The sequence below is a fragment of the Kogia breviceps genome, chromosome 5, assembly GCF_026419965.1.
Source record: "Kogia breviceps isolate mKogBre1 chromosome 5, mKogBre1 haplotype 1, whole genome shotgun sequence".
Classification (NCBI taxonomy): Eukaryota; Metazoa; Chordata; class Mammalia; order Artiodactyla; family Physeteridae; genus Kogia; species Kogia breviceps.
The window spans coordinates 40147834-40174598 of record NC_081314.1 but is presented as its reverse complement, the minus strand read 5'-3'; the positions used below and the strand labels follow the sequence as shown (position 1 = coordinate 40174598).

General features: G+C 40.6%; 1 protein-coding gene across 5 annotated transcripts in view; it reads right to left on the bottom strand.

Moving 5' to 3' along the window:
- LRRC3B (leucine rich repeat containing 3B) overlaps positions 1 to 26765 on the bottom strand; it is a 98711-nt gene that overhangs the window by 46849 nt on the left and 25097 nt on the right. For 2 of the 5 annotated variants that reach the window (XM_067033894.1, XM_059065582.2), the window contains exon 1: positions 26552 to 26658. The exons of 2 other annotated variants lie outside the window; for them this stretch is intronic. The gene's annotated coding sequence lies outside the window, so the exon portion shown is untranslated. Of the gene's footprint in view, positions 1 to 10011; positions 10063 to 26551; positions 26659 to 26765 lie in introns of those variants that run through there. One more of the 5 variants, XM_067033893.1, reaches the window with a different exon arrangement.

The following is a 26765-nucleotide window of genomic DNA, read 5'->3' as shown; positions in this document are numbered from 1 at the left end:
TAAAACCTTTTACACAGCAAAGGAAACCATAAACAAGACAAAAAGACAACCTTCAGAATGAGAGAAAATATTTGCAAATGAAGCAACTGATAAGGGATTAATCTCCAAAATATACAAACACTCATGCAGCTCAATATCGAACAAACAAACAAGCAAATCAAAAAATAGACAGAAGATCTAAACACACATTTCTCCAAAGAAGACATACAGATGGTCAAAAAACACAGGGAAAGATACTCATCATCACTAATTACTAGAGAAATGCAAATCAAAACTACAATGAGGTATCACCTCACACTGGTCAGAATGGCCATCATCAAAAAATCTACAAACAATAAATGCTGGAGAAGGTGTGGAGAAAAGGGAACCCTCCTACACTGTTGGTGGGAATGTAAATTGATACAATCATTATGGAGAACAGTATGCACGTTCCTCAAAAAACTAAAAATAGAACTACCATATGATCCAGCAATCCCACTACTGGGCATATACTGGGAGAAAATAATAATTCAAAAAGACACATGCACCCCAATGTTCACTGCAGCACCATTTACAATAGCCAGGACATGGAAGCAACTTAAGTGTCCATCGACAGATGAATGGATAAAGATGATGTGGCACATATATACAGTGGAATATTACTCAGCCATAAAAAGGTGAAATAGTGCCACAAACTGTATTTTAATAAGCCCCCTAGGTTTTTCTGACACATGCTAAATGTTGAGCCCCACTGACCTATCTACATGGGCAGTTGAGTGACTGGGAGTTTATATTTTGGGGAGAGACAGACCTGAGCCAATGTTGGCACAGTGGGTGTATCAACACCCCTCTGCCTCACTGCTGGTAGGGCCCTGACTGTTTCCAGAACACCCTGCAGAACTGAGCCACAGTTACCCTCTGTGAGACTCAACAGCACAACCTCACCTGGCCTCCTTCCTTTCAACTCCTTGTCTCACTTTCCCACTCCCCCACCAGCTTTTCCTAGGACCACTTCCTAATCAATCAATTTCACAGGAATCTTCAGCTCAGAGTCTGCTTCTAGGGAACCAAACCAAACATACCTCTTTCCGTGAAAACTTCAACTTCATTGGTTACAGCCTGGTGCCCTGGCAATTTTTTCTAGACTAGGTACTAACTATAGAGTCTGAGGATAACAAGGTTAGAACTCTCTCTGACCCCACAGCACTTAGGGCTAGTGGAGTCATGGTGCAGAGCATACACGTGAATGGATCTTGTCAATAGAACAATATTGAAATTCTCAACAGTGCTGGGAAAACATTTCCCCAAAAATTCCTGGAAGAGGTAGTAGGCCAAGCTAACTGCTGAAGTGTGGTTGAGGATCAGTGAGTTAGGATACAGAAAGTGAACAAAATATTCTTGCCAAAGTCATGGACCAAAACATGGAAGTGAGGAACAGAGAAAACCATGCATCACTTGGCATTCCTCTGGTGTTAAATTCAAATTGAAGAGCGGCAGGTGATGAAGTTGAAAAAAATAGAGACACAGAAAGACTTCTATGCCCTGCTAACTAGTGGGGCCTTTATTCTGTGCATGATGGGCATTGCTGATGGGTTTTCAGCATAAGGATTCTCCTGGCTGAATTAAGAGGGCAATCTGTCAGCAAGGAGACCAAGTCAAAGACTACAGTGATAGTCTAGGCAAGATATAACAAGCGCCTGAACTTGAGGAGAATGTGGAACCCAGGAAAGATTTAGGAGGTGAAACTGGCAGGACTTCAACTGAATAAATGTAGTAGTGAATGACAGGGAGGAGTGAGACCAGGACAAACCCAGGTTTCTGGCTTGAGTGTTGCTATTAACTTAGAGTCATAATCTTTTCTATTTTGCCAAACTTCATCAGTGCCAAAAGACATAAGGCAGCTCTGATTAGTGCTGGTACAGAATTGCTTAATCAACAAAACACCAGGCACAATTAATACACAAGACTTTTCAGTTAAACACAATTTACGGATGATCACTTTAAATGGAAAGCTTATGAAATTTTTCAGTATTTAATTAATGAAATTCTAAGTCTTGATAAAAGTAGATGTAAAGACATGCAGAAGTTTACTAGAAGAAGAAACGGTACAATGAACAGTAATGGGTGGGGAGCAAAAACATAATCAGAGGGATCTGTCAGCAAGCAAACTGCAAAATGAGTCCCACAGATTCCTATTTGAATGGAAGCAAAACACAACCCTAACCTTAATCCTAACCCTAGCCCTAACCCTAACTATGGTTCATAAAGACTAACCATTAAATGTGCCCCTTTGTCAGAGACAGAACCCAATCAAGCCAAAAGCTGCTGCCAATAGGGGGAAGCCTGGGGAAATGGCTTGGAAGAGGTTGTTTACTGATGTCACTGTGCCTGGAGGGGTCACAGCACAACCCAGTTTACACTGTCCTCTTGCACCTGATGCCCTGGGAGGAAAAGGGACAGAATGGCAGAGCCAGAGCAAGAGTCCAGTTCCCCTTCTGCCCAACTGTTCTGTCTCTTGATTCCTAGAAAGGCCACTGGAGTAACAAAGATGCACACACTCACATCTTTCTTTCTGCTCTATTTGACTTGAACTATTTGGTATCCAAAATGAGGGAAATATCAACAGGAAAGACCAGTTTCAGGCTTTCCTAAAAATAATGGAGATGCCAATTGGCCTCATCACCCACCATCAATCTGAGAAAGGGCTTCCAGTAAAGGATTGAGTAAAAGCATGAGGAAGTGGTAGGAATCAATGATATCACTACCACCAGAGTAGGTAGATTCTCTCCAAGAAACTTATAGTTACAGACTCAAATCCCAATTTGAATAAAGCAAAGGGTGGTATTCACACACACACACACACACACACACACACACACATCTGTCTGTTTATCTTAAGACAGAGACAGAAACCAATCAGTGTGGACAATGTCATAGCTACAGTAAGTCCCCTACATACAAATGAGTTCCATTTCGAGAGCATGTTCATAAGTCCAATGTGGTTGTAAGTCCAACAAAGTTAGCCTAGGTACTCAACTAACACAATCAGCTATAGAGTCTTGTACTGTAACAGCTTTATAACAGTTTTCACACAAATAATACAGAAACAAACAAACACACACAAAAAAAGAAGACATATTTAACCCTACAGTACAGTACCTTGAAAGGTACAGTAGTGCAGTACAACAGCTGGCATACAAGGGCTGGCACCGAGTGAACAGGCAAGAAGAATTACTGACTGGAGAAGCAAGAAGAACTACAGTTCTGCAGCCTGTGAGATAGAAATCACATTCACAGAAAGATATACAAAATGAAAAGGCAGAGAACTATATACCAGATGAAGGAACAAGATAAAACCCCAGAAAAACAACTAAATGAAGAAGAGATAGGCAACCTTCCAGAAAAAGAATTCAGAGTAATGATAGTAAAGATGATCCAGGACCTCGGAAAAAGAAAGGAGGCAAAGATCGAGGAGATGCAAGAAATGTTTAACAAAGACCTAGAAGAATTAAAGAACAAACACCTAGAAGAAATAAAGAACAAAAAAACAGAGTTGAACAATACAATAATTGAAATGAAAAACACACTAGAAGGAATCAATAGCAGAATAACTGAGGCAGAAGAATGGATAAGTGACCTGGACGACAGAATGGTGGAATTCACTGCCGCAGAACAGAATAAAGAAAAAAGAATGAAACGAAATGAAGACAGCCTGAGAGACCTCTGGGACAACACTAAACACAACAACATTCACATTATAGGGGTCCCAGAAGGAGAAGAGAGAGAAAGGACTCGAGAAAATATTTGAAGAGATTACAGTCAAAAACTTCCTTAACATGGGAAAGGAAATAGCCACCCAAGTCCAGGAAGCACAGAGAGTCCCAGTCAGGATAAATCCAGGGAGAAACATGCCAAGACACATAGTAATCAAATTGACAAAAATTAAGATAAAGAATAATTATTGAAAGCAGCAAGGGAGAAACAACAACATAAAAGGGAACTCCCATAAGGTTAACAGCTAATTTCTCAGCAGAAACTCTACAAGCCAAAAGGGAGTGTCATGATATACTTAAAGTGATGAAAGGGAAGAGCCTACAACCAAGATTACTCTACACAGCAAGGATCTCAGCAGATTTGATGGAGAAATCAAAAGCTTTACAGACAAGCAAAAGCTAAGAGAATTCAGTGCCACCAAACCAGCTCTAAAACAAATGCTAAAGGAACTTCTTAAATGGGAAACACAAGAGAAGAAAAGGACCTACAAAAACAAACTCATAACAATTAAGAAAATGGTAATAGGAACATACATATCAATAATTGCCTTAAACGTGAATGGTTTAAATGCTCCAACCAAAGGACACAGGCTTGCTGAATGGATACAAAAACAAGACCCATATATATGCTGACTACAAGAGACCCAAGTCAGACCTAGGGACACACACTGACTGAAAGTGAGGGGATGGAAAAAGATATTCCATGCAAATGGAAATCAAAAGAAAGCTGGAGTAGCAATTCTCATATCAGATAAAATAGACTTTAAAGTAAAGAATGTAACAAGAGACAAGGAAGGACACTACATAATGATCAAGAGATCAGTCCAAGAAGAAAATATGACAATTATAAATATATATGCACCCAACATAGGAGAACCTCAATACATAAGGCAACTGCTAACAGCTCTAAAAGAGGAAATCAACAGTAACACAATAATAGTGGGGAACTTTAACACCTCACTTACACCAACGGACAGACCATCCAGACAGAAAATTAATAAGGAAACACAAGCTTTAAATGGCACAATAGACCGGATAGATTTAATTGATGTTTATAGGACATTCCATCCAAAAACAGCAGATTACACTTTCTTCTCAAGTGCACATGGAACATTCTCCAGGATAGATCACATCTTGGGTCACAAATCAAGCCTCAGTAAATTTAAGAAAATTGAAATCATATCAAGCATCTTTTCCAAACACAATGCTATGAGATTAGAAATCAATCACAGGGGAAAAAAACTTAAAAAACACAAACCCACAGAGGCTAAACAATCTGTTACTAAATAACCAAGAGATCACTGAACAAATCAAAGAGGAAATCAGAAAGTTCCTAGAGAAAAATTACAATGAAAATATGATGATCCAAAACCTATGGGATGCAGCAAAAGCAGTGCTAAAAGGGAAGTTTGTAGCAATACAATCCTACCTCACAAAACAAGAAAAATCTCAAATAAACAACCTAACCTTACACCTAAAGGAACTAGAGAAAGAAGAACAAAACCCAAAGTAAGTAGAAGGAAAGAAATCATCAAGATCAGAGCAGAAATAAATGAAATAGAAACAAAGGAAACAATAGCAAAGATCAATAAAACTAAAAGCTGGTTCTTTGAGAAGATAAACAAAATTGATAAGCCATTAGCCAGACTGATCAAGAAAACGAGGGAGAGGACTCAAATCAATAAAATTAGAAATGAAAAAGGAGAAGTTACAACAGACACTGCAGAAATACAAAGCATCCTAAGAGACTAATGCAAGCAACTCTATGCCAATAAAGTGGACAACCTGGAAGAAATGGACAAATTCTTAGAAAGGTATAACCTTCCAAGACTGAACCAGGAAGAAATAGAAAATATGAACAGACCAATCACAAGGAATGAAATTGAAACTGTGGTTAAAAATATTCCAACAGGGCTTCCCTGGTGGCACAGTGGTTGAGAATCTGCCTGCTGATGCAGGGGACACGGGTTCGTGCCCCAGTCTGGGAGGATCCCACATGCCGCAGAGCGGCTGGGCCCGTGAGCCATGGCCACTGAGCCTGCGCGTCCGGAGCCTGTGCTCTGCAGTGGGAGAGGCCACAACAGTGAGAGGCCCATGTACCACAAAAAAAAGAAAAAAAAAAAATTCCACAAACAAAAGTCCAGGACCAGAGGGCTTCACAGGTGAATTCTATCAAACTTTTAGAGAAGAGCTAACACCTATCCTTCTCAAACTCTTCCAAAAAATTGCAGAGGAAGGAACAATCCCAAACTCATTCTATGAGGCCACCATCACTCTGATATCAAAACCAGATAGAGATACTACAAAAAAAGAAAATTACAGACCAATATCACTGATGAATATAGATGCAAAAATCCTCAAAAAATACTAGCAAACAGAATCTAACAACACATTACAAGGATCATACACCATGATCAAGTGGGGTTTATTCCAGGAATGCAAGGATTCTTCAATATACGCAAATCAAATGATGTGATACACCATATTAACAAATCAAAGAATAAAAAACATATGATCATCTCAAAAGATGCAGAAAAAGCTTTTGACAAAATTCAACACCAATTTATGATAAAAACTCTCCAGAAAGTGGGCATAGAGGGAACCTACCTCAACATAATAAAGACCATATATGAGAAACCCACAGCAAACATCATTCTCAATGGTGAAAAACTGAAAGTGTTTCCTCTAAGATCAAGAATAAGACAAGGATGTCCACTCTCACCACTATTATTCCACATAGTTTTGGAAGTCCTAGCCATGGCAATCAGAGAAGAAAAAGAAATAAAAGGAATAGGAATTGGAAAAGAAGCAGTATAACTGTAACAGTTTGCAGATGACATGATATTATACATAGAGAATCCTAAAGATGCCACCAGAAAACTACTAGAGCTAGTCAATGAATCTGGTAAAGTTGCAGGATACAAAACTAATGCACAGAAATCTCTTGCATTCTTATACACTAACAATGAAAGATCAGAAAGAGAAATTAAGGAAACAATCCCATTCACCCTTGCAACAAAAAGAATAAAATACATAGGAATAAACCTACCTAAGGAGGTAAAAGACCTGTACTCAGAAAACTATAAGACACTGATGAAAGAAATCAAAGATAACAGAAAGAGATGGAGAGATATACTATGTTCTTGGATTGGAAGAATCAATATTGTGATAAACTATACTACCCAAAGCAATCTACAGATTCAATGCAATCCCTATCAAATTACCAGTGGCATTTTTTACAGAATTAGAACAAAAAATCTTAAAATTTGTATGGAGACACAAAAGATCCCAAATAGCCAAAGCAGTCTTGAGGGAAAAAAAACGGAGCTGGAGGAATCAGACTCCCTGACTTCAGACTATACTATAAAGCTACAGTAATCAAGAAAATATGGTACTGGCACAAAAACAGAAATATAGATCAATGGAACAGGATAGAAAGCCCAGAGAGAAACCCACGCACCTGTGGTAAACTAATCTATGACAGAGGAGGCAAGGATACACAATGGAGAAAAGACAAACTCTTCAGTAAGTGGTGCTGGGAAAATTGGACAGCTACATGTAAAAGAATGAAATTAGAACACTCCATAACACCATACACAAAAAATAAACTCAAAATGGATTAAAGACCTAAATGTAAGACTGGACACTATAAAACTGTTAGAGGAAAACACAGGAAGAACACTCTTTGACATAAATCACAGCAAGATCTTTTTTGATCCACCTCCTATAGTAATGGAAATAAAAACAAAAATAAACAAATGGGACCTAATGAAACTTAAAAGCTTTGGCACAGCAAAGGAAACTATAAACAAGATGAAAAGAACCCTCAGAATGTGAGAAAATATTTGCAAATGAATCAACAGTCAAAGGATTAATCTCCAAAATATATAAACAGCTCATGCAGCTCAATATTAAAATGAACAAACAACCCAATCACAAAATGGGTAGAAGACCTAAATAGATATTTCTCCAAAGAGGACATACAGATCGCCAAGAATCACATGAAAATCTGCTCAACACCACTAATTATTAGAGAAATGCAAATCAAAACTACAATGAGGTATCACCTCACACCAGTTAAAATGGGCATCATCAGAAAATCTACAAACAACAAATGCTGGAGAGGGTGTGGAGTACAGGGAACCCTCTTGCACTGTTGGTGGGAATGTACATTGATACAGCCACTATGTAGAACAGTATGGAGGTTCCTTAAAAACCTAAACATAGAATTATCGTATGACCCAGAAATCCCACTACTGGGCATATAGCCAGAGAAAAATTCAAAAAGACACATGCACCCCAGTGTTCATTGCAGCACTATTTACAATAGCCAGGTCATGGAAGCAACCTAAATGTCCATCGACAGACAAATGGATAAAGAAGATTTGGTACATATATACGATGGAATATTACTCAGCTGTAAAAAAGAAGAAAATTGGGTCATTTGTAGAGACGTGGATGGATCTAAAGAGTGTCATACAGAGTGAAGTAAGTCAGAAAGAGAAAAACAAATATCGTATATTAACGCATGTATGTGGAATCTAGAAAAATGGTACAGATGAACCAGTTTGCAGGGCAGAAATGACACAGATGTAGGGACAAACCTATGGACACCAAGGGGGGAAAGTGGTGATGGGGAGTGTGGGATGAATTGAGAGATTGGGATTGACATGTATATACTAATATGTATAAAATAGAGAACTAATAAGAACCTGCTATATAAAAAATAAATAAATAAATTTAAAAAAAATTTTTAAAGTATTCATTAGGAAGTGACCATTGGGCTGGAAAATAAGGACCAGGCATGCAAAAAAAAAAAAAGAAGAAGAAGAAGAAGAAGAAGAAGAAGAAGAGTTACTGGCTGGAGGAGGGAGGGGAGGTGTGAGATGGCAGAGGTGAGGATCGTTAGCAATAGGGGACGGAGGGGAAGCTGCAGCGTCACTCACGCCTGATGTGGATGGCACAGGTTCTGGGCTTGAAATAAAGACACTGTACTACTGTACTCTCTACAGCACTGTTCGGTAAAGTACACAAAAGCACAACCACTTGTAGAGGATGCACACATGTGACAATATACACCAGACATATGAACTAACTTACGTGATTGGACAGGCGAACTCATGTTCACATCTGTGAAAGTTCATAACTTGAAGGTTTGCATTAGGGGACCTACTGTATAGCATCACTGAGGAGCTGGATGGCAGAGAAATTTCAGAGAGGGGGCTGGGCTTTGCCAGGGCATAGTGGGAGTGGGAGGAAGTTCAGGGGTGAATGGGGGCCCTTTAAGGGGACATAGTGGCAGAAACTATTAATCTGTACTAATGCATTTCAATATTTCAGCAATTGGTATGTTGGTACCATGTCTATCAGATGACAATCAGTCCTAGCAAACAAGAATGTTTTCCTTGTATTAAACTCCATAAATCCCAGAATGTGGAGTATGATTAGGGCATGGCAGAGAGTCTAAGAACAGTAATGAATTAAACTGACTACAGTGATGTATAAAAAAAAAGATAGGACAGGCTAACTTTAATAGCTAGAAGAAAGGACTTATCTAATTCAAGAGATGGATAAAGGAAGACTTTCATGAAAAGACCTGAAATGTTTATTTCTTTCAAGGTGAGGTGAGTATGACTGTTTGCTGGGACAGACAAGGGAATGCTGGGGAGATATGTTAAGGACAATAGCATTTCTCAGAGGAGCCACAGGATCCTCAGATAATTACTAGAAGTTTCTGAGGGGGTCACAAGGACAGCACCTGTAACCCCAGGAACATAGTGATCAGCACAATTTATCTGAGCGGTATAAATACCCTCTCACCATTCTGAACCTTTCTGCACTTTCCTGACCTTCCAGGCTTTCAAAAGAACTGAAATGTCTGAGATCCACTCTGGACTTTGATCTTGAGGCTGAGGAATCTAAGAATATCAGGAAATGCAGTGTAAGAAATTGATGGTGGCTGCATCAACCAGGTGAAACCGAGCAGGACCCTGTGGGGCTCCTGGGCACAAAAGCCTTTCTGTGTCCCCCATTTCTTGTTTGCAGGAAATAGGTTTCATTCAGCCTACATGACCTCCCCTGAGTTCCAAAGGGCAGGTTCAAACAGTTGCTAATCAGGGAAGGGAGGGGATGCAGAGACAAGGGAGCAGCAGTCAAGACACAACAGTGCAGCCTTGGGGCAGGGCAGGGCGCTGGTCCCCCCTCAAGGGATACACATCACAATATCTTTGAGCTGTTTTGCAGATACTGAAACACTCACCAGGTGGGAGAAGTTAAAGGTATGCTGCACACAGGCATGTAGACCCCAGACCTGTTGGAACAAGAAGGTTGATGATGCTGACTCCCGCTTACCTCCCTACCAACCAATCAGAAGAATGTCCACGAGCTGACCACACCCTCCTCTTTGAACCATTGTTATAAAACTCCTCACTACCCCCTCCAAGTTCGGACACACAGTTTTGAAGGCACGTCTCAAAGGGGGCACACCTGTGGCCCCCTTTTCCTTGTAAAGCAATAAAGCTATTCTTTTCTACTTCACCCAAACCTCTGTCTCTGAGATTCAATTCGTCAGCATATAAGGGCCAGATTTGGCTTCACAAGTTCCAACTCTGATGACTGTCACAGGTTTGGCGCACACAGGGCTCGGGTGACCACTGCCATAAATGCCACAGCATCGGTATTTACAGTGACATTCATGGCAGCAGTGTGTATGACAGCAATCACCAGGGGAAGCATAAACGTTTACAAAGTTGGCTAGATAATCAACAACACATCGTACAGGGTGATGTTACACAGCCATTAAAATTATGTTATAAAAACTTTGCAATAATGCATTTATATATATAAATTAAAGGAAAGATATAAAATTGCCTGTATAGTATGATCACAAATAAAAACAAAAAACCACCTAAAGTCATAAAAATCACCAAAATATTAACAGTATTCAGGGGTGAGGACTGAGATTTTGAGTGTCATTTCTTCATCCTCCTTTTTATTAGTATTTTCCCAATTTACTTTAAATAACCATGTAATAACAAAATGAATTGAAAACAGTAGTGTGCTTTGGATGAAGTGTAGGAATTTCTACTAGTTCTGTGGGTAGTAAGTGTAGCCTTCAGAGAGGAATTACCCTTTTGGCTCCATAGTAGAAGCTATAACATTTCACATGCTGTTCGCACAAGACCTTCCCCTAAACAAAGGCCAATATATACGTGGGTATATGTGTGTATGTGTGTGTGTGTGTGTGTGTGTGTGTGTGTGTGTATGTAGTGAGGGGGTTTCAATTAAAGATGCACACAGCTCTGGGGTCAGCATTTCTATGGGTTTGTTTGAAAGACACTCATAATCCATTCAGGGTGTTTTTGAAATTGTTCAAAAGTCTAAGAAGATTTATTGGAGCTGGTAGGATCCCACATGCATTAATGGTAGGTCAAAGATAAATTCATATCAAAATTAACTTTTTTTTGGAGAGAAGAATAGGCTCCCTGGAGTAAGAAGCATTTTTAAAATTTTATTGGAGTATAGTTGATTTACAATGTTGTGTTAGTTTCAGGTGTACAGCAAAGTGACTCAGTTATACACATACGTATATTCTTTTCTTTTTCAGATTCTTTTCCAAAATTAACTCATCTTAACAAGATGAGTTAACTCATCTTTTTTAAGAAATATATGATATGTCACACACCACAAAGCCCTGAGGTAGGTACTACTATCATCCCCCTCGTATGGATGAGGAAACAGACACTTAGGCAAGATACGTGACTCACTCAGCGTCACACAGCTAAGAAATGGAGCTGCATACTCTCTGACCTCAAGGTCTGCCTCTTTGACCACAATCTATATTGTCTGCATATTTTGATACCAGAAATACAGACCTAGATATCCTGGAAGTTGCTGGTCCTCACAGACCATCCTTCTCTATCAATGTTTGCTCTAGAACCATACTGGAGAAGACAAGCAACGTTCTGGAAGACACACACGTATTAACTACTGGAGTTGCTTATACCAGCCACTCCAGAAACCTAAATGAACCCTATCTTAGAAGCCACAGTTGAAAGAAAATGATGACGCAATTGTCTGACGCGTCTCCTTTTATTAAATCAGCTTTAAAATGTTACCTATTTGCATGCATAAAACTCACTGCATCTTTGTTCTGGTTTGAATTTGTTAATTTATTTAAGAGAGCTAACTGTATCCAGCTCTAATATTTACTCTGAAAGACTTATCATGATCTTTTGCCGAAAAGGAAACAGATTCTGACTGGCTAAAATGAATGAAATAGAATCAAGTTCTGGTTTAAACTTTATTTGCTTTCATGGGGGAAGGATAAATTGGGAGTTTGGGATTGACATATACATACTACTATATATATATATATATATATATATATATATATATATATTTGTGTGTGTGTGTGTGTGTGTGTGTGTGTGTGTGTGTGATATGCGGGCCTCTCACTGTTGTGGCCTCTCCCGTTGCGAAGCACAGGCTCCGGACGCGCAGGCTCAGCGGCCATGGCTCACGGGCCCAGCCGCTCCGCGGCATGTGGGATCCTCCCAGACCGGGGCACGAACCCGTGTCCCCTGCATCGGCAGGCGGACTCTCAACCACTGCACCACCAGGGAAGCGCATACTACTATATTGAAAACAGATAACCAACAAGGACCTACTACTGTATAGCACAGGGAACTCTACTCAATATTCTGTAATCACCTAAATGGGAAAAAATTTGAAAAATAATAGATATACTTATATGTGTAACTGAATCACTTTCCTGTACACCTGAAACTAACACAACATTGTTAATCAACTATACTCCAACATAAAAATTTTAAAAATAAAATAATTTACTTCCATGGATTTCTGACAAAAAGAAAAGGAAATTCATCTCTAATTATAATTTTCATAATTTAATAATTAGGAGGCACTTCCATCACCTGCATCGAGGAGCCAGAGACAGAAATCCTGGCCCCAGCAACACAAGCAAACCCCCGTCATCCTTCCTTCTCACAGTTCCATATTTTCATAAGTCCCTTGAATTCTTGGGCTGAGGGAAACCCTATATTAATTCCCGCTAAGATTCAGAAGGAGAAAAATGTGTGCATCTGGAACATAAAACTATAAGAAAAGTGAGGGTTTTTGAAGAATGATAACTATACTGGAATGAGACAAGGTAACAAAAAAATAATGATCCACATCCAAGTGCAAAATTCTAGGGTGAAATTGATTTCATCACAAAACACCTTTCCAAATGAAGAAGTAAATGCAAGAGGCGTTGGAAAATCATTTCAATCCAGATGGGCTAACACTTCGGAGAAGTACCTCCAGGGAATAATATCACAAAATAGGAATGAATGAAATCAGCTGATAGGCCATCAACTGGTTTTTAGCCTCTACAGAATAGTCTATTTTCAGAAAACCTAAGAAAACAAATCCAAAAATATTTTTGTTGTTGTTGCTTTTCGTTTAAGATTCCCGGCAAAACTAGTTCTTCCGAGGAAGCAGCAGAAATATAAACATAGAGAGTAAAGAAACATAAGTTGGTTATTTATACAATACTATTCAAAATATAACAATAGTAATCAAATGCATCCATCTAATCTTTGAATCTGTCTGTACAGTTGTATATAATTTATAACATTTCAAGTGCATTGTCTTATTTTAACTTCCCAACAGTCCTGAGAGGTTCCCAGGGCATCATGAGGACAGAGAGACTAGAGAGCTTATTCAAGGGCAAGTACAAATGGCAGAGTCTGAACTCGAACTCACATGTCCTCATGGTATGTGGGTCCAGGAAAAGCATGATAAGAGCCAGTCTACCCAGATTCAAAACCTGAACACTGGTGACCTGGAGAATGTACTTAACCTTTCTGTGACTCAATTTCTTTATCTATAGACTCAATAACAGTACCTACTTCATAAGGTTGTTGTCAGAATGAAATGAGTTGATATTTGCAAAGTGCTCGGCACCCAGGAAGCACCATACATGTGGCTGTTATTAATAAAGTACAGGTATCTGGTTCCACCTCCTCTTTTAAACATACAAATATATTTGTAAAGTCATGTTCCCAACATTTATTTTTGGATATCCCAAAACTCCCAATGTCTGTGCAAAATTATTAGCAAGTCAGCATCTGAGCCCAACCCAGATCCTTAATTTCCTGTGATCCTGATACATCCTGCTTTTATAGTTAAGGATCCCTTCTGCCGGGTAATTAGTAGTAGTGACGCCCATACCATCACTCAGATGGAATGGGATGTTACCTTCCTGTTCACTGTCAGTGTAAATGCAATCTTAGAATTGGCGCTGCCTAACTTATGCAAATTCACAATGACCCAGAGGAGGAACTGTGTAAAATACTGTAGATTGAAAAGACATAAAAGATCCCACTTTCCTCCTGATTGCAATTTCTTATCTGTTTCTACAAGTGCAGCGTGGATATTACTCCTTATTACAGAAACTACATCATCTGAAAATATGTATGAAGAATGAGGCCTTGGTACGAATGGGCCCTTCCTCAACCACTCTTCCCCCTCCTCAAAGTGTGGTAGCTGGACCAGCAGCATCCCTGGGGAGCTTGTTGGAAATGCCAAACCCCTGGTCCCACCTCAGGTCGAATGCATCAGGATCTTCATGGTAGGAAAATCCCAGGTGATTCCTGTGCACGTGAAAGTTTGAGAAGTACAGAGTTCCCTCTCTGCAAGTGCTTTATTTGCAATTTCTCTTTTCTTGGAGGGGTCATTTACAGAATGACATGCTGCTAGTTGTTCCGTGGATGGATAAAGTCAAGATTAGCCTAAGTTGGATTGTCAGTGCTACACTTCAGCAACCATTCTAAAACTGAAGGCAGCCAGTCCTTTCCTGATTTTCTCTACTGTCTCTTGTTACTTATTAAAGCTTGAAAAAAGCAGATGCAGCCTCACCTGCAACAACCCAGAAAAATGGAAGAGTGAATCATCCCATGCCACAATTAGCAGAGCAAGCTCTGCCTGTCGGTTCATAGCTGACTGAGCCCAGAAGTGAATGAGAAGGCAGGGCAGACAATCATCTCTCTGCACGACTCGGCTCAGAAGGCAACCTGGAAGGAAATCAGTGCCTTGGCTGGAATTAAGAAGTTTCAAGAGACTCCAACAAGAGAAATAAAAGAGGGAAAGGGAGATAACTTAATGAATCACTCTAATTCTGGAACCACTCAATGCAGAAAGAATGAGTCTGTTTAAGTGACTGTTATCATATTCAGAGAAGTGACTTAGCAAATAAGAAAGTTGGAATGTGATCAGTCAGGATAAACCCTCCCTTCAAAGACAGAATGGCAGCAGGAGAGCTTCACATTACTGCCAGTGTCACTAACTATTACTGTGCAGGCCCCTTGGTCACTTTGACTTCTGCCAGATAGTCTATTTGAAACTTCAGGGGCTTCCCTGGTGGCACAGCGGTTGAGAGTCTGCCTGCCGATGCAGGGGACACGGGTTCGAGCCTCGGTCCGGGAAGATCCCACATGCCGCGGAGCGGCCAGGCCCATGCACCACAACGACTGAGCCTGCACTCTAGAGCCCGTGAGCCACAACTACTGAGCCCGCACGCCACAACTACTGAGCCTGCGTGCCACAACTACTGAGCCTGCGTGCCACAACGACTGAGCCTGCACTCTAGAGCCCGTGAGCCACAACTACTGAGCCCGCGCACCACAACTACTGAAGCCTGCGCACCTAGAGCCCATGCTCCACAACAAGAGAAGCCACCGCAATGAGAAGACTGTGCACCGCAACGAAGAGTAGCCCCCGCTCGCTGCAACTAAAGTCCGCACACAGCAATGAAGACCCAGCACAGCCAAAAATAAATAAATAAATAAATAAATAATAAGAAACGTGAATGTATCAGTCCCAAGCTCCCAATTTATCCCCCTCCCGCCACCTTTCCCCTTTGGTAAACATAAGTTTGTTTACTAAGTCTGTGAGTTTGCTTCTGTTTTACAAATAAGTTCATTTGTATCATTTTTTAATTTTTAAAATTTAAATTCCCACTACTATATTCAAAATAGATAACCAACAAGGATCTACTGTACAGCACAGGGAACTCTACTCAATATTCTGTAATCACCTAAATGGGAAAAGAATTTGAAAAAGAATAGATACATGTATATGTAAAACTGAATCTCTTTGCTGAACACGTGAAACTAACACAACATTGTTAATCAGCTGTACTCCAATATATTAAAAAAAAACCCAAAAATGCACACTATTTACATTTGACTTGTTTATAAAAAGAGAAAAAGAAAGAAACTTGGATGTAATTCAGTGAGTATCAATTGGGCAGGGACTATACACACCTGGCATGATGGGAATTTCAAACATGGAGGTGATTCAGGCTGTTCCCTCAGAAATTTATGGTCACTCACGGTGTGTGCTGAGACATCTATTTTGATATTTTGAAAAAAATATTTTGTGCATAAATGTCCTACTTCATTCAGTCAGGAGAGGATAAAGCAGGGAGTTTGGGTTCAGAAAGCACTCTCCAAGTAAAATAGTCCCCAGTGATAATCAAAAACAAAAATTTGACATTTAATGACTTTCAAACACTTTTGCACAGGCTGCTGATTTGTATATGCTCTGGATCCCTATAAAGAAGATAAGGTAAGTGCTTTTCCTTCTAACTTAACAGAAAAGGATTTCCAGCTCAGAGACCTCAAATGAATGAGTCATGCTGGCATGACCACGGAGTAGTGGAAAAAAGAATATCAACTTGGATTCCATGTTCCAGTCTAGAACTTTGTCTACTCACCCATGCTAAGTCTTAAGTTGCTTATAAAGCATGCCCACATATCTTATTTAATTCTAATTTCGATCTTAAATTATCCTATGCAGTAGAAAGCAGCAGGGGACAGTGATTCTGATTTTCAGATGAAAAACTTATCAAGTGGCTCTACAGTGGGTCATCAGGACTGAAACCTCAATCTTTGGATTCCTGACAGGAGCTTTCGTCTTCTTCCCTGGTATGAATACTCTCTAAAATCTATTTCCTCTTCTTCTTGCATACCTGGCTTGACTATATTTCACAGCCTTCTTTGCAATTAGCGATAGCCATGCAACCGAATTCTAGCCAATGAAATGGGAGTGCAAGGCATGTATGCCTCTCCAAGGCTTGGTCCGTAAAAGTTTCCCAGGTACACACCTCTAAGCCTGCTCTGCTCCTGGCTGAGTGCAAGGGAGACAACAGTGACAAACTTGGAAGCTATGTATTGATGATAACAGTGCCATAGTCCCTCTCGGTCCCTGAATGCATGGAGCAAAGTCCCCTTCCCACCTCACCACCAGCCTCAAATTGCCCTCAAATTGGACAATCACGTGATTAAGAAACTTTCACTGTGTTGAGTCATGACATGTTTTGGTGGATCAGTTATGGATTTTCTTGGCTGTGATACACAAGCTGTAGTGAATGCCAGCTCAGTGGGGCAGCAGCTCCATGCCTTCTCCTCTACTTTAGAGACTATCAAATCCATCCCTGCTGTGATTCTTCAGGGCATTCGGGGATCCGAGCAAGCAGGCAGAGCCATTTGGAGGCAGTGTAGAGAAGCAGAAGAGACCAGGTTTTGTGAACACACCTCAGTTTGAAGTCCTGCTCTATCATTTATTAGCTACGCAAATCCTGGCTGCTCCCATAGCCTCTCTGAGTCTTGGTTTCCTCATCTGTAACATAGAATACTAAACAGCAATAATGTTATGGTGAATTTTCAGCTATGTCATGACTTAAGTGACATGCTCGGCACAGACCCTGGTACATAAAGGATATTTGGTCACCAGTAGGCATTATTCATCTTCAGCTTGTGCACTGCTGAGCTTTTCTGTCACCACAACACCAGTAGAATTGTAGCTGAGGGTAATATGGTTGGTTAATAGTGGAGAAGTAGAGACTACAGCTCTTCATTTGTTATTCTAAAGAGGATGCAGCTACCAAAGACAGTTAAGATAATTAAAAAGGTAAAGGTGAGTGCTGTTGATGCCACTGGGACAGATGAGTTAGTGAAATGAGCAGAAGTGTATTTGTCGTCAGTACTACCAGCTTCCACTAACAATTCTAGGTCACCCTGCCAAGTAAGATCTACGATCAGCAAAATGACTTAGTCACGTCATCGTAGGGGGCTGTGCATTGGATTTTACTAATAGTCTACGTGATCAAAGCATCATGTAACCCAAACACAGACATGATTACACCTCCCAGAGTCCTTAAGAGAACTCCAGAGGGTTAGAGAGAATTACATCTCCTTAACTCTTGGCCACTGACTTTAAAGATAGGGTCATAATATTTGTTCTATGACTGCAGGCTTATTTCTTTCATTACTTTCTTTGGCTAGTCATTTCAAAACTTTACTCTGGAAAATTCCCATTTACCCTAGTGCTTCGTGACCATCTCACACGCACATATGGACACAACAATTTTCCCATTGCTTCAAACCTAATCCAACCATCACCAAAATAAAATGTGCCCATATAAAACAAGAGCCATGCAGTACACGTTTTTCAAATTCCATGACATTTCAAATTCTTATGTTACTCAATATTGCATTTAAAAAATGACACTCTCTAAATCCAAGTATGTTGAGTTAAATTACATGTTACCAGTTCAGTTCATTCACAGTGAGAACAAGTACATTCTTCCTGGGATTATCAAACCATTGGGAGCTGCCTTTTCTGCAGGCAGAATAAAAGCTGATGATTAGATCTGAAAGCACTTTCAGAGATTTGCTGTTGTGATTTTTACCATGTTTCTCAGCCAACCCCTTGCAGGTATCTCAGCATTCAAGCTGACACACGGCAGACTCTGGATTCTCTGGGGCAACACTGACAAAATGCCCATCAACCCGGGCAGAGCCAACAAGGGTCACTGGCCAAAGCCTGGGTGTGTCTGTCCCTGAGCTGTCTCACCCCCGGCCCCTCCCCTCCATCCTCACTGCCACCACCTCACTCAGTGCTATTCCATCTTTAACACCACTTGCAAATCTCCTCTTGCGAAGAGTTAAAGGTGTTAAAGACAGAATCATTGGCAGGTGATGGTATCTAACATGAAACAACTTTATTTTTATGGTACTGGTTCCTAAGGTTAAACTTCTATGTATGAATAGTGATACCAGTTTTCCACTAAGATGGTATCAGCCTGGCATCCAAGCCCCTTTCCAGCATATTCTGATGCTCCCTGACATTCTCCCCTGCTCTTCCTTTACGCTTCCATGCTCTAGCCAACAAGAACTTCACACCGGCCCACTACCTGCTTTCTTATTTCTGTTTTTGCCCAGGTTGTACCTTCCACCTAGCATCCCTACCTTACTCCCTGCCAAAGAAGTCTTTGCTATTTCCCTTTGAAGTACTCCTTGAGCTATCTGCATTTCTCATGAGCATTATTCTACCTTACCTTATTTTATAGCCATGTATCAGAACCACCTGGGAGATATTTTAAACTACTGATGCCTTAGCTCCAGCCTTAGAAATCCTGGTTTCTAGAGTAGAGCTCAGGCCTTGGAGGACTGTAGAACCTCTGCAGCAGACTCCAGTCTGCAGCAAAGTTTGAGAACCATTGCTATAGACACTTGTGATCTTCTCCAGGCCCCTACAACTGGATGGTCAGTCTCATATTTGCTCACCTTGGCATGGATGGAATGGCCGAGAAAGGCTTGAGCATTCATTTCAGTGTCCTGAACCCATCTGGGCCTGGGCTTACTAAGTCCACCCTGGTCTTCTTCCAGGACACCCAAATCTCTGATGGCTTTTCAATCATGACTCTATTACATTATTGTACACATTATTAAAAACAGATCACCAGGAACAGGAAGGCAGCACAATTCAGCCAAGCATTGGACTGCTTCCACATCTAGGAAAAGTATCATGCAGGCTATTTTAGGTTGTTAATTAAACATGGAAAAAACAATAGCCATCTGGTGCCACCAAGTATGGACACTAAATTTTTTTTCTCCGATTTCCACATGATATAATTCACCTCTATAAACTAAATGCTATAGATTAGAGAAAGTATTGTTTTTAATATGGCATCTCTCAGTATGGCTGGGCCTAACTCCCTCATGGAATACAGGTGTGGATAGACTGTTCTCCAGAAGAAACAGTTCAGAATGAGTTTAAATGGGTGCCATTATAAGTCATGGTAAAATCTAACACCTGGCCATGAGTTGTAACCAGAGAAATGATTTAAGAGCCTAAAATCAAGATCAAGAGCTCTCACAATCTCTGCCAGACTTCAGGTTATCTTACTGTTGTTTCAAAGACACTGTCAGCTTTTCTTCTGTGAGTTCTTCTGACAGTTTACAGGTTTTGTTTTATACTCCATCTCTCTCAGCCTCCCAGGTTCTGAAATCAGTGAGAAATAGCATGTCTGTTTCTCCTAAAACATTATTAATGACAGACCAAGGTCTGCAACATCTGAACTCACATGTATATCCAAGTGCATCTTTGAGAATATTTTAAATCATTCTTTGCCATTTTCATTACTCTGCCTGTAGAAAAATGACAGACATTCCAGATTTCACAGAGAAACTGTCCAGATAGAGACTGTGGCTAGTGCAAGTCAGCCGAGCTAAATGTCAGGGAGATGCAAGTCATTTTTCTTTCATTAATTCCCACTAATATGTTCTCCTCCCCTCATTCTTCTCTGTCCCCACCTATGTTCCATGTTTTATATTCAGTCTTTTAGGCCCTTTGTTCTCTCTTCCTTAGAATCTTCTCTGATACCTCCTTCATTCTTTTATCTCACAAGCTCAGCCTCTGGTTTGGGGGAGACCTCTCCCTAAGTGTGAATCTACCAAGGATGCTCTCACCCCTTCAGTTCATCCTTGGCCCTGGTGATGCCTTGCTTGTACTGGTAGCCGTGGAAACAACTCCATCTGGAAACAGATCCTAGCACATTAAAGATAGAAGCATATGCCATAATAAAAGCAGGAGTGCATATGGACAATGACTGGAAAGGAAAAGACCCAGAAAAAATGGAAAATCTTTTGTAGTGCTGTGTGTAGATGCTTTGTTTACTTTCCCTAGTGCTGTTATCACTTTGTTAGTAGAATTTTCAACTTTGGAATTTAAAAAAGCATGCACTTTTTAAAAAAGTGACTTATCTCTAAAACATTTATGGAGTGTTAAAAAAAAAAAAAAGCAGGGCTCTAGGGTGAGGAATTCAAAGAGTGAGACAGGAATTAACGAGAACTTTTGCAGAGGCAGACTTCATCTAGTACATGGATGTTTGAAAATGGCCCGTCTTCCTTGCGCACAGTGACTCTCTGGAATAAAGGCTTCCTTACACATCCTTCCCCAGAGGACCGTCTTCTGTGTCTTGCAGGATTTGAGCTGACACCGCTCTCCCACTTCTCTGAAGCCTTGCATTACGCTCCCCGGCTCTGCTGCGCTCTTCCTTTTGCTTCTCTCTTCCGCCCCACTTCCCAGCTGTGCGGTGATACCTAACACTTCGCGGTAGCATATGCTGGCGGGAGCAGGTGCCAAAGCAGCAGAGGCTGTGAGAGATGAAGAGGATCCTGCGAAGGGCCGGGCTCTGCCTCGCGGGCCCCAGCTGCTCTTCCTTCCCGGTCCCTGGTCCTGGGGACGGGGGGACCGGGCAGGCCCAGAGGACCATGCTGGTGGCGTCATTTTCTCATCTATACAATGGCTTTTTGAGAATTCATTGAGATAAGACATTTTAAAGGGCCTAATTATAGTACACTGTCAATATATGGTCATTTTTTTTAACATCTTTATTGGAGTATAATTGCTTTACAATGGTGTGTTAGTTTCTGCTTTACAACAAAGTGGATCAGTTATTATACTGCCACCTTCTGAGTTAAGTTTACAGGTTAAACGGATGAGGAGGGAAGCTGAGGCAATTTTCCACCTACCTCAAGAAAACCACGTTCTTTAAGATCGGCAAAAGGTACTTCTGGAACCCGTCTGAAGTTCTGTTCATTCTCCCCACTTCAGATGGGCTCCGGAGAGAAGAAAATAAACGAAAGGCCTCTGTGGGATTTATTCTGACACTTCTCTCATTCGTTCATTTATTCATTCACTCAGCAAATATGGATTGAGCATCGACCACACGCCACACCATCTGACAGGCGCCTGTGATATTGCATCGATAAAACAAATTTCCTGACCCTATGGAACCTGAGACTAGCAGAGGCGACAATACTAACAAGCGAACACACACACACACACACACACACACACACACACACACACACACACACTCATGTATAATATATCAGGAGGTGATAAGTGCTATGGAGCAAAACTCACTGGGGTAAGAATGCTAGAGATCGGGCAGGAGAGGGGAGAGGAGTGATCACATTTGCAGATGCTGGATAGAAAAGGCCTCTCTGACATCTGTGCAGAGCCTTCTCTGGAGACCTCTTTGGAAACTGTTCTTCAGTAAAAGGAGCACAACTGATACACAGAAATTCTTACTATATAGTACTCTCAGAGTAATTCGTTTTTAACATACCCCTCCTCTCTCTGAAAAAGTGATTTTCAGTGATAATCATGAAATGTGCCCTCACCAAACGAAATCACATACGTGAAGTATCCAAACGATAAACACAAATAAAAATGAAAAATGGCCTCAGAGAATGACAGAATGCCTGTAACTCAAGGTTCATTCATTCTTATAATCATTGTGTTCTTGCAGTTTATTCCAAAGCTACTATTTAAATGCAAGAATATCAAAGGTTCTGGAGACCTGAGCTGTGCCTGAAGCAGGAGAAAGGTCCCAGAACGGGCGTGTCCTGCGACACACGGGATGACCCGGAGCAGTCTGCATAGCCGGGACTTCTCCCTGGAATTAACTTCCACGTAGACTACAGCGTTTATTAAATAATAATAACAATGTGCTAATTTGGAGCTTACATATATTATTAAAATTTAACAGTAACCACAACAACATAGTTTGGGGAAGAAAGAGTATTTTATCACTGACATTATTTAGATACGCTAGTGTTTGGTGATGATAAAACAACTGCGGCTTCCCTGGTGGCGCAGTGGTTGAGAGTCCGCCTGCCGATGCAGGGGACGCGGGTTCGTGCCCCGGTCCCGGAGGATCCCACATGCCGCGGAGCGGCTGGGCCCATGAGCCATGGCTGCTGAGCCTGCGCGTCCGGAGCCTGTGCTCCGCAACGGGAGAGGCCACAACAGTGAGAGGCCCGCGTACCGCAAAAAAAAAAAAAAAAAAAAAAAAGAAACAAAACAACTGAGTCCATTTCACATTAGTTTTAAATTCTCTATGTGCCTGCTATTATTACCTGCCCCCAGGATGTTCCACTCCCACTGGCCCCCTAGAGATGCCACCGATGGGCTGAGATGCGTGACCCCTCTCTCCTCATTTCCAGATCTAGCAGGATCCCTTCTTCCAAATATGTTTCACACTTTCCTTCATGGGCCTTTCAGAATCTGGAATACAGCAGCCCGCATCCTGCGAGTATAGTGATCTGACATGGTTGCTGAAGCTCAACAGAAAAGCTCATTGGACTCCTTCAAAATGGAAGCCACCCAGCCTTCCTGTTTATTAGAAAGAGCATTCATTACCTCACTTTTGAGAGCAAATAACAGATATTACTGAATACTTATAATGTGTAAGTTGGTGAGATAGGTAGTGAATAAGGGTACACAAAGTTATGAGACATGGACTGGGACCCTAAGACATATAGTCTTGGACACAGCTTATGAAAGGCAAAAAACATAGAGCAAATAAATTCAAGAGATAGAAGTTTATTTAAAAGGAGGGATTACTTTAATCAGGGGTGGGGAAGGAAAACTTCTGCATTAGTGTTTGACCCAGGTCTCAAAAGGATGCAATGGCTTTGGATAAGTAAAGAGGAAGAGGAGAGAGAAGATGCAGAGTGTGTTAAAGAGTCAAACGACAGTTTGGATGACAGTCCAACATGAGATGCACCATGAAATATATCAGGAGGGTAAAATAGGGCCACGGGGGCCTCGCATGCCAGGTTTAGGAATCTGACGATATAGACAACTGAGAGTCACCAAATGCTTTAAGCAAAGAGGTAACCCACTCAAAGTGGTATTTAAAAAAAACCCGAATCTGGTGTTAATATGAAGTAAGAACTGAGCTGAGGAAGGGGGGAAAGAAGGAGCAAATTTGGATACATAAAGGCAAAAAGTGGTAAAGGTCCAAACTGAGGAAATTCTTCTTCAAATAGAATGGAAATATATGACATTAGACAAGGGATCAAACACCGCAAATTCAAACTCAGAGTCTGAATTTATTTTTAATTTGGAGACCATGAAGATAAGGGTATGGGGAAAATAGTCCCACAACTGGCATCTAGGAAAGTTCCTTTCGATTCATTGATGCAGTATTCTGAATCAAAGATGAAATGTTCTGACCTAAAGGTTCCCGAAGAAGCAATACAGAGACGTCTGAGGAACAAAGAATTTTCTTTGAGCTTTAGAGCTCAAATGTTAGTTTCTCCACAAAAGCCAGTAAAAAACTTTCCATCCTCGAAAACAAGCAAACAAGCAAAAGAATCACTTGCACAGTGTTCAGGAACATTCTATCTGGTGGTTGGCCTCACCCAAGGCAACCTGGCCTTGAGTCAGATAATGTGAAACCCTTAGTCCCTTAGGAATTTAGGATTTACCTTCTCTTTCTAATTCTTTCCTTGAAAACATACGTAATTTCAATTGAAAAAAGAGGTGTGTTTTAATCCTCTGAATGAGCCGTATTTCAGAGCTGTTTTAATTTGTGATGGCTTCTGTGCTAATTAATTCAACTTTCCTCTTTAAAGCTCCATATAAGAACCCTTAAGTTCTCCAGAAGAGAAAAGTGCCCCATTCTTATTTATGAGTTGACTTAAGGGAGGAATGTAAGTTTAAGAGAGTTTATAAAGTCACTATATTTATCCTTATTACAGATAATTTGCTGATTTTAAGGCATAGTCCATGTTACAAATTTGGTGTTGCCATGGCCATGACCTTCAATGTCCCTGGATTCTCTTAGCTTCTCATGAACACTGGCAGTCTACCTGTCTAATGGTGTAATGTTTGTAAGACAGAATCTGTAAACTGTAATAGTCTTAGCCTCTACTTAGTAGGAGATGAAGTGTGGCTCTTGTCAAGAAAGTTTAAAGTTTCAAGTATTTATTTCTAGATACTGATAAAAAATTTAATCACTTCTCCTATGCTCAGTTAATTATTACAGATAAGTTAGGCTCAGGATGTTGTTAAAACGAGGTTCAATTCTAAGAACAGATATTGTCCATTCTTCAAGTTTACTCATTGTATAGGGAAAATAGATGAAAGTGTTCAAAGGGTACAAACTTCCAGTTATAAGATGAAAACATTCTGGGGATATAACGTACAGCTGGTGACTATAGTTAACAATACTGTATTGTATATTTAAAAGTTGCTAAGACAGTAGATCTTAAAAGTTCTCAAAAATAACTTTTATAACTATATGAAGTGATGAATGTGTTAACAAAACTTGCTGTGGTAATCGTTTCACAATGTGCACATATATTGAATCATTATAATGTACACCTTAAACTTACACAATGTTATATGTCAGTTATATCTCAATAAAGCTAGGGAAATTTTTGCCTAAAAAAGAAATTTTGTGTTGCATTGTTCATTCTAATTAAAAATTTAAAAGTATATAATTAAAATATTTTTGCATCAAGCCTCAACATCCTTGTGCTATATACTTTTTTTTTTTTTCAGTAGATATGGACATTTATGTGATGAGTTTGACAAAGAAACCGCATGACCCAGGAGGTGGGCAGGATCTGGTCCTCTGGGAGGGGAGAGGAACAGAGTGGATGTGCAATTTCCTTTTCTGACCCAGTTTACCAAAATCTTTACACTTCAATAAAGAGGGAGACTATCCATCTTGAGAGCCACAGATAAAGTAATTTTTTTCCCCAAATTCAAGGTTTGTTTTCATTTTTTTAAACTAGAGATTCCAATTTCCACCGAAACTTGAATCCCTTTTCATTTCCTGGAAAACCTGAGAGGGAGTGGGGAGAGAAAAAGGCACAGGACCCTTGCATACTGTGTCTACAAGGGCTTTGGCCATCCAAAATCAGCGCTGTCCACTGCCTGACCCAGTCTCTCTCAGAATGATTTTCACACTTCCAAAACAACACATCTTTCTAAACATGAATCATGGATTGAGATTTCTGAAACCCCCTTCTTTTCCTTCCACAATTTAAATGAAGCTCTTTCAAAGCCAGAATACTACATTTTTTTTTAAACATCTTTATTGGAGTATAATTGCTTTACAGTGGTGCGTTAGCTTCTGTTATATAACAAAGTGAATCAGCTATTCGTATACATATATCCCCATATCTCCTCCCTCTTGCATCTCCCTCCCACCCTCCCTATCCCACCCCTCCAGGTGGTCACAAAGCACTGAGCTGGTCTCCCTGTGTTATAAGGCTGCTTGGCACTAGCTATCTATTTTACATTTGGTACTGTATATATGTCCATGCCACTCTCTCACTTTGTCTCGACGTGGTTGGACCTAGAGTCTGTCATACAGAGTGAAGTAAGTCAGAAAGAGAAAAACAAATATCGTATGCTAACACATATATATGGAATCTAAATACTACATCTTGATTGAAGCCTGAAAAGGTTATAAACGGTAAAGGTTGAAAATTTTCCACAAAGGTAGGTAGATGGGGAAGAAAAAGTCCTTACACTGCACCCAGGCAGGATGTGCTTACAGAGACTCATGATCAGTGCTGCCTTCCTGGATCACAGCACTACTTTCTTGAAGAAACACAAGGAACAAGGGCTGTGCTCACCTCTGAGCTGAAATCTGTGCATTTGTCTCCTCCTCCCCAAGCCAGGCACAGGATGCCGTTATCGTGAAGACAAACTTGGCACAGGGAAGCTGTGTGGAGCTTGAATGCTGGGTATCACTGCAATGCTGCAGGCTCTGCGTGCTCTCCGGCACCGAAGCTGCACCTGGGAACGGCTTGCTGATGACCAATTTCCAAGCCGGAGAATTTTTCCTCT